The sequence below is a fragment of the Notamacropus eugenii genome, chromosome 4 (assembly GCF_028372415.1).
Source record: "Notamacropus eugenii isolate mMacEug1 chromosome 4, mMacEug1.pri_v2, whole genome shotgun sequence".
NCBI classification, from domain to species: domain Eukaryota; kingdom Metazoa; phylum Chordata; class Mammalia; order Diprotodontia; family Macropodidae; genus Notamacropus; species Notamacropus eugenii.
The window spans coordinates 136950635-136955865 of record NC_092875.1 but is presented as its reverse complement, the minus strand read 5'-3'; the positions used below and the strand labels follow the sequence as shown (position 1 = coordinate 136955865).

The window sequence follows — 5231 nt, the reverse complement described above, 5'->3', positions numbered from 1 at the left end:
CAGTTGTGTATAGAAATTCATGTTTCCCGAAATATGTTGCTATTTTGATAAAGGGTGTGGAGCACATCAAGCAGAAATTAGAAAGAATTACTCTAGAGATGATGAAGTGCTCCAGTAGTACCTTTTTTTTTTTTTTTTTAATTTAAAGGCTTTTGCTTGCAGGCGCTGCAGATTTAAAATTTTTGAAACAATCAGATGTACTGTTAAACATATTGTAAATAAGGTTCTTATAAGTCTCAATTTGACCATGTATGAAAGAATTTAAAAAATTTTAAAGGGGTATTGAGAAAATCAGGCTTTAAACAAAACTAAAATAAACATATTTGTCATTCCAAACAAAAAAGACTTCTTAATATAAAAGTAATAAAAATTCTATGCTCAATAGGTAATGCAGAGTTCTAGTTGTCTTGTCAACAGCAAAAGACAAGCACTCAGGCCTTCCATTCCAAATATCTTGTTCATTTCTTATTATTTCTGGAATTTCATATTCTTTCCTCTTGTATGAGAACTGTACCAGAAGATGGTGGTGATGGTAAGTTAGCATTTACTCGGCCCTGCCCTGCTCAGCCTCTGGAAGAGGCAGATTCTCAGATAGTGTTGCTGCTGCTTTTGTCTCTTAGTAATCTTGTGCTTTAGGGATCTCTGGGCATCTGCATGGCAATTGAAATTATGACAGTACCCCTGAGTGCTCAGTCTGGGTCCTTGGTTCTCATAGTCCTCTTTGTTACCTTCTTCTCTAGACTGTCTTTGACTACGAGGGTCCTGAAGAATCATGTTCTTTAATCCTGATACATATTCTATCTCACTGGTCTACCTTATTTTTCTGAACTCTGGTAGTCAGCACCCTCCATTATTTCTCCTTGCAAGCAGGGTGGAAATCCTGTGCTCAGTGCCCATAAGGTCTCTGCATGTAGTAAAGTGGGAACTGCTGTTGTGGTAGGTACAGAGTTATTGGGACTGGAACACTCTCTGATCCCTCTTTGTTTTCCCCACTCTAGCTATTCCTGTAACTCTCCTGATAGTGCTATAGAGGATCCTTATGAATGGATAATTTCTATAATGGTTATGATAGGCTGCATATTTACTGCCTTGCACTGGAAAACCACCTAGGCCTGTAATATTAGCTGCCTCAGCTTCCTTTTCTCCTTCAACGACATTAAACTCCACAATCTCTTCATCTCTTACACTGAGAAGGCACTTCCTGTGGTTATTTTCTTTTTTGTAATTAAAAAAAATGTTTATTTTATCCCAGTTATATATAAAACAACTTTTAATAGTTGTTTATAAAATTTTGGGTTCTGCGTTACTCCCTCCCCACCTTCTACTCCCATAGAGAAGGCAAGCAGTTCAATATAAGTTTCTTTTTGGGAGTAGTCATGCAAAGCATGACAGTCATGTTGTGAAAGAAAACAGAAAAAAAATCAAGAAAAATGTAGTTTAAAAAAGTGTCCTTAAAAATGTATTCAGATACCATTGGTTCTTTCTCTGGGGATGTGTAACCTTTTTCATCTTAAGTTCTTCCAAGTTTTCTTGGATCAATGTATTGCTGAGAATGGCTAAGTCATTCAGAAATGATCATTCATCATACAGAATTGTATTAACTGTACACCATTTTCTTTGTTTTGCTAACTTCACATTGTATCAATTCATATAAGTCCTTCCAGATTTTTTTCCTGAAAGCATTCTGCACATTTTTCATACCACAATAATGTTTCATCTTAATCATATACCTCAACTTGTTCAGTCATTCCTCGATTGATGGGAATAACCTTGATTTCCAATTCTTTGCCACCACAAATGAGTTGGTAAAAGTAGTTTTGTATATATAGGTCTTCTCCACTTTTTAAAACAATATTGTGATACAAGTTTAGTAATTGTAATGCTGGGTAAAATGGTTTGAACAGTTTTTTTAGTCATTTGGGTATCATTCCAAATTGTTCTGCAGAGTGGTATGATCAGTTCACCATACCACCAACAGTGCTGTAGTGTACCATTTTTCCACATGCCCTACATAATTTCTCATTTTCATTTTTATGTCTTAATAACCAATTTGATAGTGGGAATTGGCACCTAAGAATTGTTTAAATTTTCATTCCTTTAATAAATATTGAATTACATATTTTTCATATAAATATAGTTAGCTTGGAATTCTTTATCTGAAAATTTCCTTTCATATCCTTTGACAATTTATCAATTGGGGAATAGCTAGTATTACTATAACTTTGGCTCACTTCTCTATATATTTGAGAAATGGGAATTTTATCAAAGAAAGAGACTATAAATTTTTTCTTCATAATTATGATTTCTATGTATTTTCCTCCATAGTATCCCATCCTCCCCTTCTACCTGGTCTCTCCTTAAAAATGTTTTGTATCTGACATGACATCCCACACTCCATCCTGCCTTAAATCATCCTGCCACTATCTTATCCCTTTTCCCTCCTAGTTCTTCTAGAGTAAGATAGATCACACAACTGAGTATTTATGTTGCTCCCTCTTTAATCCAGTTCCAATTAGAATAAGATTAAAGCATTTTCTCCCACTCCCTATCTTCCCTCCACTGTAAAAGCACACCTCTTTTCACCCCTTATCCCAGTGCATCCATCTTTCTCACCTCTAAATTTTATTTTAGATACTACTCTATCACAGTCAACTCACACTTGTATACTCTATCTATGTATACTTCTTCCACTAGTCATAATAATAACATTCTTAGGAGTTAAAAGTATCATCTTCACATGTAGTAATATGAACAATTTAATCTTAGAGAATCCCTCATGGTTGCTCTTTCCTTATTTACCTTTTTATTCTTTTCTTCAGTCTTGTATTTGAAAGGCAAACTTTTTATTCAGTTCTGGTCTTTTCATCAGGAATGCTTGAAACTCCTCTATTTCATTAGATATATACCTTTGCCCTGAAGGATATACAGTTTTGCTGGGTAGACCATTCTTGTATGTAATAAGTTCTCTGATTCTTTAATGTAGAAGCTGATAAATCTTATGTCAACCTGTTTATGGCTCCATGATATCTAAATTGTTTCTTACTTCTTGAAGTAGTTTTCCTTTACCTGGGAGCCCTGGAATTTGTCCATAATATTCCTGGGACTTTTATTTCTGAAATTTCTTTCAGAAGGTGATTGAGAGATTCCTTCAATTTCTATTTTGCCCTCTGTTTCTAGGCTATCAGGGCAGTTTTCCTTGATAATTTCTTGAAATATGATGCTTATAATCTTTTTTTATTATGGCTTTCAGATAATTCAATAATGTTACATGATCTCTTCTTGATCTATTTTCCAACTCAATTTTTTTTCTAATGAGATAATTCACATATTCTTCTACTTTTCATTCTTTTAATTTTTCATTATTTCTTGATATTGCCTAGTAATTAGCTTCCACTTACCCAATTCTTATTTTTAAAACATTTTGAAAACCATGTTAAACATATTTCACATTGGTTCTTTTATGAAAGTAGAATCAGAACAAAAGAAGAAAACTACAAAAAAAGTGAAAGTAATATGCTTTGATCTGCATTTAGACTTTATAGTTGTTTCTCAGCATTTGTATAACATTTTCTATCATGAGTTTTTTGGAATTGTTTTGGATCACTATTGCTGAGAAGAACTAAGTCTGTCATAGTTGATCATCACATATAATTGCTTCTACTGTGTACAATGTTCTAGTTCTGCTCACTTCACTCAGCATCAGTTCTTTTAAGCCTTTCCTTAGGTCTACCTGCTCATCATTTCTTATAACACAATAGTATTCCTTTATATTCATATATCACACCTTGTTCAGCCATTCCTCAGTTGAGGGGCATCCAATATTTCCAGTGCTTGGCTACCACAAAAAGACCTGCTATAAACACTTTTGTACATGTGAGTCCTTCTCCCTTTTTATGATCTCTTTGGGATATACACCTAGTAGTGGTATAGCTGAATAAAATGATGTGCACGGTTTTTTAGACGTTTGGGCATAGTTCCAAATTGTCATCTAGATTGGTTGAATCAGTTCATAACTCCCCCAGCAATGTATCAGTTTTCCAATTTTACCACATTTTCTCCAGTATTTATCATTTTCCTTTTCTGTCCTATTAGTCAATTTGATAAGTATGAAATTGTACCTCAAAGTTTAAATCTGCATTTTTTTAATAAATGTTGATTTAGAACATTTTATATGTGGATTAATAGCTTTAATTTCTTTATCTGAAAACTGCCTGATTATATCAGGGAATGAATTGAATTCTTATAAATTTGACAGTTCTCTCTATACATTACTTGGAGTAAAATTGTTTCCAAGCTTTCTGTTGTTTTTTTTTTTTTTTTAAATCTTGGTTGTATTGGCTCTCTTTGTTCAAATTCTTTTCAATTTAATGCAATAAAAATGATGCCTTTTGTAATCCATAATGTTCTATATCTTTTGGTTGGTCATAAATTCTTCTATTCTCCATATATTTGACAGGAAAATTATTCCTTGCTCTCCTAATTTCCTAATGGTATCACCCTTTAAAGAATTATTTTCTTCAGTGAGGTTGTGTATCTGTTTCCATTTGGACAGTTTTGCTTTGAAAGGAATTCTTTTCTTCCAGGGATTTTTGTACCTCTTTTGCCATTCAGCCTATTCTGGTATCTAAGGTATATTTTCTTCAATTTTTTTTTTTATACATCATTTACCAAGCTGTTGACTCTTTTTTTCATGATTTTCTTAGGTCATTCTCATTTCTTTTCCCAAATTCTCCTTTGACCTCTCTTATTTGAGGTTTTGAATCCTTTCTGAATTCTTCTAGGAATTCTTTTTAGGCCCAAGGCAATTTCACATTTTTCTTTGAGGCTTTGGATTTAGCAGTTTTACCTTTCTTGTCTTCTTTTGATCTTCCCTGTCACCATAGTAACTTTCTATTGTCAGATTCTTTTTGTTGTTTGTTCTTTTTCTTATCTGTTTCTTGACTTTTAGCTTCATGTTAAAATTGGGTTTTGTCTCTGGGGTGGACTTGTCCTGGACTGTGCTACATTGTCACCACAGTGAGACAGACATTTCCTGCTAAAAGTATAACTTATCTTTGTCTGTAAAATTGTTTAAGCCCAACCATCCTTTCATTATTTCTGCCACTTCTGAATTAATTTCCAGGAATTATTTTAATTTTAAATTGGCAGAGCTCAGGTGAGCTCCTGCAACTCTTTTACTGCCTTTGCTCCTGCAACTCATCTCTGCTTGTCAGAAACTGCAATAATTTTAA

The 5231-nt window shown here is 33.6% G+C and overlaps 1 pseudogene; it reads right to left on the bottom strand.

Annotated features, from left to right (window-relative positions):
• Nucleotides 1-544: 544 nt before the first annotated feature.
• Nucleotides 545-1994, bottom strand: LOC140502344 (Y-box-binding protein 1 pseudogene; annotated as a pseudogene).
• Nucleotides 1995-5231: the final 3237 nt, after the last annotated feature.